This window comes from Thermobia domestica, chromosome 9 (assembly GCF_964235325.1).
Source record: "Thermobia domestica chromosome 9, izTheDome1.hap1.1, whole genome shotgun sequence".
Taxonomy (NCBI): domain Eukaryota; kingdom Metazoa; phylum Arthropoda; class Insecta; order Zygentoma; family Lepismatidae; genus Thermobia; species Thermobia domestica.
In genome coordinates this window covers 90939440-90953074 of record NC_137462.1, presented here as the reverse complement: position 1 = coordinate 90953074, position 13635 = coordinate 90939440, and the positions used below count along the sequence as shown (strand labels likewise).

General features: G+C 32.9%; 1 protein-coding gene across 1 annotated transcript in view; it reads right to left on the bottom strand.

The window, feature by feature from the left end:
• Positions 1-13635, bottom strand: part of Vkor (Vitamin-K epoxide reductase) — an 82587-nt gene that overhangs the window by 34865 nt on the left and 34087 nt on the right. The window lies entirely within an intron of this gene.

Genomic DNA, 13635 nt, shown 5'->3' with positions numbered 1-13635 from the left:
ACTTATTTGCAGCATTAAAACTTTAAAGCGAAATCATCTTAATGTGGAATCGGACCTAAGATTGGTGGTGACAAAAATCATTCCACATAGTGATGTGAGGTGGAAAATTTTCTGCTATATTTTTCCGGAAAATTTTCCGTTCGAAAAAAAAATATCAGTACCAAGTAACAATTCCTCAGCAATCATAAAATTGGTTGAATTCATGTATAGAAACGTTAAAAAGTGAAAGATCCTTTAAAGAATTTGAAAATTTTCATGGCTCAGACAATTTTCAGTACTATGTAGGAACAAGTGAAACAATTTTTCATGAATCGAAATAAAAATTGAATCATGAATCTGTCATATATTGAAAAATTGAAGAACTTTTTATATCGGAAAATTTTCATCATTTTGAAGCAAAAAGGAAAACAACTTTTTGTCAATCGGAAAGTTTTATTGCTCTGTAGAAACAAGTGAAAGGAATTTTCATAGATGGGAAAATTTTCATCACGATGTAGAAACAAGTGGAAAAAACTTTTCTTAAGCCAGACAATTTTGGATATTATGTATAGTGGTTAGGTGGAAAATTTTCCACTATATTTAACTGCACATAGAGCTACAAAATTGAATTTCTGTAGAGGAAAGGTAGTCAGCAACAAATTATAATTTTAAAATTAGCTTTTGGGAACCGGAAAATTTGCTAATATTTCAAGTTGGGAAGTAAAATTTTACACACTGTTTCTCTCTCTCTCTCTTCCTCTGCGAGCTAATTCGTTTACGGCTTTGGCATGGAAGACCTGGCTTCGATTCCCAGCGGGAGCTCATGTAGTTCGGATTCTACGTTAATCAGTTGGTCTCGTCTTATATAGTCTCCCTGCTGAAAGGGATGTTAAACTCAAAATCAACTCAATTCAACTCCTCTCTCTCTCTCTCTCTCTCTCTCTTTGTGTGTGTCTGTGTGAGTGTGTGTGTGTGTGTGCAAAGTGCAGAGAACATACATCGAGTTCGTAGAGTACAAATATCCCATTTTATTATTTAAAATTCCAATTTATTAAAAGTCATGAATATTTTCCGATTCATAAAAACATACTGAACTTATTCCTACTTCGTTGTTTAGTCGTAAAATGTATTAGTAATAAATATTGTCTTAAAAAGTTTCATGAAGTGAAAATCTAATGATTTTTCATTTCAAGAATGTTTCAAAAACTTCAATGCGTTCTTCCCTCACAATCCACATTTGATCTTACAATATTAGATTTCGTCAGTTTAATACCCATAAGACGGTTTTCTCATAGCTGTACTACTTTTATAGATCTACATAATGCAACATTTATAAATAAGTAGAAATAATATAAAGTGCCTATTGTAAATTTTTGACTACCCAAAATTCGAGTATAAGTAACTCATGAAAGCAAATACTGACCATTTTCTGGAAATGAACATTTATTTATTCATATATTCATTCAGAAGAGAAAGTGAAATATAACTAATAAGAAAGCTGATTTGTGTAGATGTTCTTCCAATAAAATAATAAAAGAAACATGAAAAGCTGCACTATTAGTGCTGCGTTCTAAAAGCGATATAGTGGAAAATTTTCCACCAAACACCACTATACATAATATCCAAAATTGTCCCGATTATGAAAAGTTTTTTTTACTTGTTTCTACAGAACAATAAAACTTTCCGATATATATTCCGATAAAACTCTCTCTCTCTCTCTCTCTCTCTCTCTATATATATATATATATATATATATATATATATATATATAAAATATGTGTGTGTGTGCACGCACTTGTTCTATCGAATCGTCATTGTTTCTAATACATTTTTATACATAGAAATGGTAGTTTTGCAATACAAATATCTGCTCTAAGATGTTGATTATACAAAATTCCAATATTGAAATTATGATTTACGAGTGTTAAACACAATAAAATAATTTTTCCTTATTTTCTGTTACAAAAATAACCTTCACAAGGAACTTTTAAGTAATTATTTCATTACATAGGCAGACCTTCACTTGAAGAAATAGTGGAAATTTCTGTTTCTGGAATTCATAAATTCACAAAGGTTTTTTTTCAATTTCTTGTTACATTTTAAATATTGGAATGGGATATTTGTTCTCTACGAATGTGATGTATGTTTCCTGCACTTTACACACACACACACACACACACAGAGAGAGAGAGAGAGAGAGAGAGAGAGAGAGACAAACACTGTATATTTTTACTTTCCAACTTGGAAAATTTTCTGGTTTCCGAAAGCTAATTGGAAAATGATAATTTGTTGCTGTCTAACTTTCCTCTACAGGAATTGAATTTTATAGCTGAATGTGCAGCTAAATATAGTGGAAAAATTTCCACCAAATATCACTATACATAATATCCAAAATTGTCCGGATTATGAAAAGTTTTTTCACTTGTTTCCATCGTGATGAAAATGTTCCGATTCACAAAAAGTTATTTTACTTTTTGCTTCAGAATGATGAAAATTTTCCGACTCATAAAAAGTTCTTCAATTTTTCCATACAAGACAGAAAATATTTCGATTCATGAAAAATTGTTTCACTTGTTCCTACATAGTACTGAAAATTGTCTGAGCCATAAAAATTTTCAGATTTTTTAAACGATCTTTCACTTTTTAACATTTTTATACATGAATTCAATGAATACTGAGAAATCGTAACTTGATCACTGATATTTGTTAAGAACGGAAAATTTTCCGGAAAAATATAGAAGAAAAAATTCCACCTCACATCACGGCTAAACAACGATGTAGGAACAAGTGGAGTATGTTTTTATGAATCGGAAAATTTTCATCACTGATTCCACATTTCAATGCAATTATGGAAAAAACACAAAGAATTTCATTTCTCTCATTAGTGATCCCACAGATTTGAGAACGTTGTTTATCAAGTGAATTCCCTTTTTAAAAAAATGATTTTTAGTCTTGAAACTTACTGTATTTTCAATTGAAATTTCCTTCACTAGGAAACAATCATGTATCTTTAGAATAAATTACTTATTGCATTATTTTTCTGATCTTTTTCTTGTCAGTAATAATTCTAATTAGTATACTTTTAATAGCATGTGAAATTTCAAATTAGCATTACAAGGGGGTCCGCAGATCACTTCTCGAACGAACAGGGGGTACGCATTATCGGAAAGTTTGAGATTCTGGGCTAGTGCATAGATCAACATGAAAGATCGATCCTCACAGTGTGTTCCATTACCGAACATAATCTCACGTCCAGGAAATATAAGGGAAACGAGACCCGTACTTTTTATTTTTTTTTTTCGGATGAAGAAAACAAGTATAGTGAGATTTCTTGCTAAGTTTATTGTTATATATAAAATCTATACTCTTACATGTTAGAGAGTATATTTTTATATATGAACTCCCTTCCTATGCATTATGAGATGCAGAAAAAGATGAAAGGTGTAAATTCTATTTTTTTTTTTTTTTTTTTTTTTTAAATTAAGAAAGCATCTAACGTAAATACATGCAATGAAGCAATAGCGGTGGGCGTCAGTGTTGTATTTATGGAGAAAAGAGCTGTTACAGTGTATCCAGTTTTTTTCAAAGTAGTAATTTAGATACTATATGTCTAAGCTATGTAAACACAAAATAGTCTATAAGCTATTGCTTATATGCTTAGCATAAGCGTCTTCGGCGCAGGAGACTCGAATTTGATTCCCGGTGGGAGCTCATATGGTTTGGATTCCACTTAAGCCGTAGATTAACGCCCCCTTAAAAAAAACTATGAGAAACCTCTCCCAAAATATGTACCTACATCCACCACTGCGAGTAACTTTTGACTCAAGCATCGGTATACATCATACGATTCACCTAGTTGCGTAAAATGGAGTAATTTTTCATTTTACTCGCAATTTTGAATATATGTATGCATAGAATGATAATGCTGTTGCACGACTGTATAAAAATAAATGCATCATAAACAATATATCGGTATTTTGATATGTGTATGGAGCCTCTTCCTGTTTAAATTTCGATTCAAAACCAAAATCAATCCTTTGTTATTGACAGCTTTGAAAAAAATAGTTCGTTTCGAAACAATTCAATATGTATTTACAAAATTAATTTGGCCAACTTCACACTGATCCCTCTTTTAGACTTCCAAACTATGCTGTGCATAAGGGGCGCTGTCGGTCTCTTGACAAGTATCAGAGCAAAAACAGCAAGATATATCGTGATGCGAATTTTTGCAATCGATTCAGAATACTAAGGATAGTTGCCATCTCCTCCGTTAACTCTCTATTCAAACCGGAAGTGGTTAAAATTAGACACTTCCCGTTTCAACGTTTATCGCCATAGAACGAAAACGGTAACATACCGGTATATAGAAAAGCGGTATTTTGAAAACTATTTATCGTTTCAAGAGTAAGTTCCACTTGCTTCGTTAACTCTCTTTTAGTACTGGGAGTGATTCAAATTAGCTATTTCCGGTTTAGGTTTCAACGTTTTCACCACAGAACGAAAATGGTAACACATAGCAAGAAACAGTTTTTACAAACAATTCAGCGTCTCAAGACAACATAATATGACTATCCACAACACTACCAAAACAAGAAGTGGTTCAAATTTACTATTATTTCCGATTTCATTGTACATGACCATTAACTTATGTCGGTAATAGATAGTCAAAAGCTTTTTTTTTTTTTTTAAACGATTGAGCGTCTCAAGACGACATGTTATGACTATCCACAAACTCTACCAAAACCGAAATTGACTAAAATATACTATTACTTCCGGTTTCAGTACTGATTTCCGTAAAGCGAAAACTGTAAATGCTATCAAGATGTGGTTTTTAGCAATTGATTCAGTGTCCCAAAAATAGGTTTGATTTTCTTCCTTAGGCCTCTATTCAATCCGAAAGTGGTTGAAATAAACGATTTTTAGTTTCAACCTTTATCGACATAGAATAAAAACGATAAGTGACAGCGACTAATGGCTTTTTTATATGAATTCAGCGTCCGAGTAACAGGTTCTTTCTTTGATCTTATTACTCCATTGCAACAAGTACTTACAGATGCACTACTTCATGTTTTGAGTATTCAATTCACATAGTTTGGAAGTCTTAGTTCCACACTGTGAAATGATATTCACTTATTTTCAAAATTTCGATTCAAGGCCCAAGCATATCTTTATATTATATATATATATATATATATATATATATATATATATATATATATATATATATATATATATATATATATATATATATATATATATAATGTGTGTGTGTCTGTATAAAGTATCTATATACATATGTATTATGTAAAAATTTATTTTTATATTTTTCAAACAAACGATAGCTTTAGATTTTGAATTCGCCGAGTCAAGACGGCATTTTCTTCATACGAGTAGAGACAGACTTAAATTTCGACTTGTCTTGTGCGCGTTCCTAGTTTTGAATCAAATTTTGAAAATTGAGGATAGGGTGAAGTATGAGCTTTATTTTTTTAAAAATATTTCGTTTTTGTTGGTGAAATAAATTATTTCTTCAAAAGAATCAATCACAAATAGAATACAAATGATTGATTTTGGCTTTGAATCGAAATTTATTAGGGGACAATTTCTCACATGTGCATCTGACGTATTTCTAATTGTTTTGAGTGCTTTACCATATTTTAATGTGTTATAAAATTTACTAGGGATGCGCACGAGACAAGATTTCTGACTGTCTCGTCTCGAAAATGTGCTGTAAAAGTGTCTCGACTCGAAAAATGTATATTTGCCGATTGGAAGAGCCGTGTCTCGACTCGAATTTTGTCAGGAAAATCCTGTCTCCACTCGTCTCGTGCGCATCCCTAAAATTTGCACTGCCTATTGATTTTTGCCAGTCATCAACCGTTGCCAAACTACTTCTGTTAACTACCGAAAGTTAGTTTCGACAATGCTGTATAACAGCGTTTCCCAACCTTTTTCAACTTGCGGCACACTACGGGTCTAACTTGAATTCTCACGGCACATTCATAGGTATTATTATTATTATTATTATTATTATTATTATTATTATTATTATTATTATTATTATTATTATTATTATTATTATTATTATTATTATTATTTGTAAATAGAAAATACTGTCGTATTTGTTTTCTTTGATTAGATACTGACCTCCTTCTCACAAAGAATAAAGCTCGATCACTGGTTTTCCTCCATCGTAAATCATTATACTTACTTTTCATTCAAATTAAAAAATAGAAAACAATTCCAATAAAATATAGAACTCAGTCTTTTAAAAAATACACTTTGTTTTTCGAAGAATGTATCCAATCTTTCACAAGGAAGATCACTAAATTACGAACGAACAAACAAATCAGTTGTACTTTTAAAACAGAATTGCGGTAATTTGTATGAGTGTTTGCTTTGTCGAAAGGATATAATGAAATTTTAAAATTTCAAGTTACGAAATAATCTGTAACAATAAAGAAACAATAATGGTCATAACAGTGATAATTAATACTTTTTCAACATTAAAAATGAACAGATAAGTAACACAGTGTGAAACTTATAATTTATTAACATGGTTAATATACGTCACAATTTTAAATATTAATAAAATTCTGTTTTCAAAATACAATCTATGTAGTAATAATGTATGTAAAATAATATATTACAATTACAGTATTTTTTCATTGTAGAGTTCATAGTAATGTGAAATTTTAATACACATATTTCCTGTCTTGCAATTAGGCTCCTATATAACTAATAATTTTGTTTTCATTTCCTCGCGGCACACCAGCGGCCCATTCGCGGCACACCGGTTGGGAAACGCTGCTGTATTTTCTATAATATGACAGTTTCTACAATGTTGTTGTATAATCGTTATTCCAAAATGATGAATCAACTTACTTGAAGCAGCATATGATATGAAGAAGTGTGATAATTTTAGTAAGGTTGGGAACATATAACGCACTCTAATTTTTCAGAATTGAAATGGTAACAAAATGTTCGGCTTATATTACGGCCAATACGAGCCGTAATATCATAATGCGAGCTTGAGTTGTATATGATGAAAAAGCAAAGATCAGGTAGAGAACGTCACTTGTTTTCTATATTTAATAACAAAGGTAATTATTGACAGCACACAAATTTGATTATCGCGGGTTCAGAAACCACAATAATTCTGTGGTAGAAATTCTACTTTGAAGACCAAGCCAAATAACAAGTTTGATACTAGACAGTGTATTTAAACATCGTTTGTTTGGAGAATGCGAGAACGAGTCTATATGAGACGTGTGGTTACATGCTTATCTGCATCCCAACTAGTGCTGTGCGATATTTCGATATATTGATCCATCCATAACATATTTTCGAATATCTAAACATCAATACCGAAATATTTACGAATCGATGTTTTCGGTATTTGATATTTTCAATATTCTTTTTTTTTTTTTTTTTTTTTTTGTATTTCAATATCTTCCCATATTTCTGTTTTTCGTTTTTCTTATAACATGTTTGATGTTGCCATATAGATAGTCTACCACTGATGGAATAGGTCACGAATTCCGTGTAACATGACTCGGAAGAGACACTGCAATCAGACCCAGAAAGACCCATGACTGAGAAACCACGACCAATCATCCGGAGTGACCCGATGATTCGATAGAACCCAGAGATGGAACGTCGTCATATACATGAGAAGTATGTGTGAGGCTACTAATGCAGTTCTAATAAACCTGATTCTCTCCTCTCTCATCGCCTTTTCACTAAATATAATTCTATTTTTCGCTTGTTTGCTTCCTTGTGTCAAGTGTTGCACTGAAAGATAACTACAACTCTTATAAGGGTACCAACATTCAAAATCGCAAAGAAAAGATAAGTCACATGTTTGTCTTATGAGAGATCGTTAATGTTTAATCGACCTGTAAAGCTTCTTGTTTAGAACATAAAAAATACCGCTGAGGTTAATCAGTTTTTGTTAGTTCTATTTTGTATAGGCTATAATCAAAAACCACATGCTTGAAGACGAATAAACATGAAATTATATTTGAAATATTCAAAACATGGTATATTGATTAAGAAATGTCACATCAAGAACCGGGCAAATGAATGTTCAAGCTCAAGCAGTGAACATCATTAATGAAGTATAAATAAAATGTTTGCAGTAATTCTGCAGAGCTATTTCGGTTGCTTCTCAGTCACCAGGTGTATCTGAGTTTCCGGATATGATTTGGTGTCCGGGTTCGTTCAGTCACCGAATCAGACCGAGTCTGAGAAGCGAAGCCGGACTCGGATGACTCAGACAAAAGTCGAGACCCAAGTGGCCCATGTTCCATTCCATCACTGCTATATGCATAATCGAATAGTCCGATTTCTCAGTAATGCTTTAATTCAACAACACTTTTGGTTGCTTTCTGGATAATTTTTACTTTCCAGTAACGATAAGAGAAGAAAACATGGTGACTGTAATGGAAGTGAATGATCATGATAGAATTGGCGGAATGAGAATGCTTTTGGAAATGGAAAAGCCCCGAGAAAACTGCGGCTACAGTGTTTTCCACCACAAATTTGCGTTGGCGGGATCAAACCAGGGATACCTGACACTAGAGGTGAGCGCTCTACCAGTGACCCATCGTATCGTCCTCCAAGCGACAAAGATTGATTGAAATTGGAAGTGATTACTTATCTTATTAAAATCTTATGATCTCAGTCTCTAAGCGTCTATATAGTTGGGAAAGTGAACAGATTCTTATACGAACAATACTCGAACAAAGAAAGGGCTTGGAAATTCAAAAGTGGAGAAGAGTAAAACATTTATTTTAGTTTGTCTTTTGATAGTAAATGCACAAATTTGACATGTGTCCTCAAACGAGCAGATACAGCGCACAAAGGGACTACGATAAAAGAGACGATTAAAAAAAAAAAAAAAGTTGATGAGGCTAAGTACACTTCGAGAAATAAATGCATTTCATTCATTGTCAATTGCAAGTAATCTTGGGAAGATTAATAAATTAACTGATGATGCTTTTGAATACAAATAATCGTGTTTGAGGAAATTTCAGAAATATAATTAATAACTTTTTTAATTAAAGACAACAAGCAAGTGTAAACAATCCTTGGTTTAATTTTATTTATTTATTTAGTTAAATATTTTTACATAATTTCATAAGATCAGTATAGCGGTGTAAAGACAAAATAACTCGAAGGTTTTTTGCTATCAGCGGTGAGCGGTTTATCCAATCTAATCCTGTCCATTTACATGAGTTTTATGGATGCAGTAATGAGACATTGAAAAAATATTGTTTCCCCTCAACAACACGCGGTGAGTTGTCATAGTATGTAGCTGCATTTGCTCGCTTGAAAACCGTATTGATTGTATTTATCAAATTTGAAACCAAAATTTTCTAATCGCAGTTTCAGTTACATAATTATTCTAAATTGTTCATAAATGTTCCTGAGAAACCTTTGAGTGATTGGTATTTGTTTCCACATAATTATAATGTGTAACAGAAAGGTGCGTGTGAATGTATAGTTATATTGTGTGTGTGTGTGTGTGTGTGTGTTTGGTGTTTAGAGAGAAACTCACAAGACGGTCGTTTCCAGTGTCTTCAGAAGGATGTTGTCCCTCCCCTCAAGGACAGTAAAACGAATTGGAGGGAGAAACGAAATTGGACACTTGGAAAGAAAACAGATGTGAAAGAAAGCGGGGGAAAACTGTGGGTTCGGTTAAACTGAATATGTCCATTATTATAATACCCAGAATAACCAAAACATTTTGCATAAATTAAGTTGGTTCACAACAATGGTTGGTTTACAAACTTACAACAATGGAAAGAATAAATTGTAGTAAAATTTTTCATATAAAAACGCATAGATCACTTGGTCCTGTACTAAATGACAGAATTTCAGAGACCTAGAACAAGCGATGACGCGAGAGGTATCTAATTCCTCTACAACAATTAAAAGCTTACAACAATGGAAAGAACAAAATATCGAAAAATGATTACCTTATGAATCATACACTACATTACGGTATACCAAATGCCGAAATTTCAGAATCTTAGAATAAATGATAACGGGAAAAGCATTGGATTCCTTCAACAATCAAAAGCTTACAACAATGGAAAGAACAAAATGCTGTAAAATTTTCGCTTTGAGGTTCATATATTACTTCATTTTGTACTCAGTGACAGAATTTCATCGTCCTTGTGCAAACGATAACGGAAAAGGAATCAGATTTCTCCACAACAATTAAAAGGTTACAACAATGGGAACGAAAATACATAATAAAATTTTCGCCTTCATATTCATACATTACTACATCCTTTGCTAAATGCTAGAATTTCAAAGTCTTAGAACAAGCAGTAACGCGAGAAGCATTTGATTACTCTCCAACAATTAAAAACTTACAACAATGGAAAGAACAAAATTACGAAAAAAATTCAACTTGTGATTCATACATTAGATCACGCTATACTAAATGCCAGAATTTCAGTGTCCTAGAACAAATGATAACGGGAGAAGTATAGGATTTCTCTGCAACAATTACAAGCTTGTAACAATGGAAAGAACAAAATTTCGAAAAATTGTCACCTTGGAATCTATAGACTACATCATGCTGTACTAAATACCAAAATTCCAGAGTCCTAGAACAAATGGTAAGGGGAGAGGCATTGAATTCCTCTGCAACAATTAGTTGAACTCAACAATGAACGAGTCAACAATTCGAAAATCTGCACGGAACAATTGCTGCATATAGTCATTATCTTCAAATAGACGGACAGTGAAGAACATAGTTCAGTATTTGTAAAAGTTATTAGTCATTTTTGTGAATATTAATTAACATTGAAAAGATAGGGCGATAGCAACGCCATCTCTTATCACAGAAACAAACTTTTTGTGGCTTTAGACCATCCTTAAAGATGTCGCCCAAAGAAATCACCAGGTTACCTGCTGCTCCGAGTTATTCTGTTAAACATAAACAAGGCAAACCCGTAAGTGCAGAAGAAAAGCAAATACTTTATCAAACGATATCAACGTTGTTCAATTCACTTGAAAAAAATTAAGACCTATAATAGCTAATTTTCATGTTCTCATAGAATATTTATTTACTTACTTTGTAGTACTGAAGTTAGTATTTGTACATTCGCATGCTAAGAAAGCACATCAATAAATTGAACTAAAGGGGGAAAAGTACTATATGTTTTTCATGGATATGCTTAATGATTTAGGTGATAGATGAAAAAGAAATAATCTCCCATAATGATAAATATGCTTGCTGTTACATACCAGCGACATCTCTTTATCGTTCAGTTGATAATCTATATTATAAAAGAGAACGTACAAATCCTTTGTTCCCTCATCACGCTAATACGGCTGAACCAATTTCTTTTATTTTTGGGGGGTTATTAGGATTTGGACCCTAGATGGTTTTTATCATATCACTTTAATTTTTAATTACCAGTGTCTTGAGATAATTGACCATTCAAGTGTCCATACGTACAAATCCTTTGTTATTAGTTCATCATAGGTAAAAATAAACGTATTTATATGCAACCCGCATGACCGTGTCACTCGGCGGGTTAACATAAATGACAGGCGCTATAATGTTAACATTTACTGCAATTTGAAAGCGAAAAAGTAAAAATTATCTAAGTAACAAAGTTTATTGCGTTCCGGGGTGACCGCAGCGAAGCGGGTCACTCGGCGGGTTAACATAAATGACAGGCGCTATAATGTTAACATTTACTGCAATTTGAAAGCGAAAAAGTAAAAATTATCTAAGTAACAAAGTTTATTGCGTTCCGGGGTGACCGCAGCGAAGCGGGGTGAACGCTGCTAGTTTGACATAAATCATTGTAATTTCATCTATAATTAGAATTTGGAGAAAAATAACAATGTTCAGTTGCTCTTAAAGGAGGGGTGATTATATAGTATTGGGTATTTTGCCCTATATCACGGCAATGGTGTGAGAGTGAGACGAGTAATGCACATTGCAGTAGCAGAAATACATACACTAGGGTGGAGCGAAAAAATTTTTTTTCGAAATTCAAATTTGGATAGGGGGCAAAAGTTGCATCATATCGTAGTACTTTACCATAGAAAATTTCAATTCTCTAAAATAATTTTTAGCCGGGGCGCAAGGGGCTTTAAGTTTGAAAGTTTGCAAATCATTTTCCGTTTACTATGTAACTATTTAGCAAATCTTCGCTGAATGTAGACTTTAATTTGTATTATGGATAGAGGGCAAAAGATGCATCCTTTGTCAATAGATAACAACATGAATTTTTAATTCTCTAAAATTATTTTTAGCCGGTGCTCAATGGTCCTGAAACTTGGGAATAATAAGACGAAAAGTGATCAACTATAAGCATTTTGCGAGTTTGTCATAAAAAAGCTTTTTGCTATTAAATAAGTCTTCTGATATCCTACAATGAACTTTTGGCAGTATTGTTAATAGTATAATAGTTTGGTTGTTGGTGACAGTGACGTAACTAGGGGGGAAACGGAGCTTGTGCCCCGGGCGCCAAATTGGGGGGCGCAAAACTGGGCAAATAATTATTTTCACTATAAAGCAAGGAAAGAAGTTTTAGCAAACTAAAGATCATAAAAAAAAAATACCACAGAAATTTAAGAGGGCAACAACGACTCACAAACCTTAGAATCATATCCATAGAGCATATACTAAGTTAGCTTCAAAGCTATGTTTTGAGGACATTGTACAAACCTCTGCATCCAAAAGAGCCCGCAAGGTTAAATTTTAGTTCCAGCTTTTTGTGTTTTCATTTAACTTATATCGATTTAAGAGATTTGTAAAATATTCGAGCATACTCAAAACAACAGCTTGATTGTTTTTCATAATTAAATATTCTATTTTAAAGCAAAAGACTGTTGATTCATTCTACACATATCCACATCCTGATATAATTCCAAAAACATTGTGATTTGCAGTTATTTCGTTAAGACTGTAAGAATGTGTCAAGCATGCTACTCTCAGATTATTTGTCAATCAGTTACAAAGTAGTTTAGTGTTTTATCTTGTACCGAAAATTAAAATATGTACTACAATTTTGAAATCAAGCTTTACCATTTGAAGAAAGAATGGAATAGAACTACTGTCCGATGTCAATATCAGGTATAATTGGGGAGCCTTTTGGTTTGGTTGGTCGGGAGGTGCTAATGCGAGTTCTTGCCCCGGGCGATAACTAGCCTATTTGTATTGCTGGGTGGTGAGTAAAAAATGATATTCGATATTATTGATATTACTTGGATAAAGAAATTCAAGAAAAGAGAAGGAAGAAAAGCCAAAAAGCGACCTTACGGTGAAGCTTTCAACCAGAGAGTATTCTACTCTACTATAGTTACATTATCGAATCTTCAGACTACTTGTCATCTTCGGAAACAAGATAGGAAGACAATAAAGAACACACTGAAGCTGGAGGAGATCATATTTTAGTTGGAAATATCCTTTGAAGAAGACAAGAGAACAAGCACAGATTGGATGCACGCAAATTAGAAAATTCATCCCAACATTAGCAAAAGTGAAGGAGGAAACCGGCGTGACTAGAAGTAAAATTGCAGCAAATGCTACTGCGGTTTTGGAAGATTTTTAATATGTGAGTCTAGAGCAGTAGCAAAACATAATTGACAGAAGTAAAATTCAAAGAAAGGTTGTGAAAA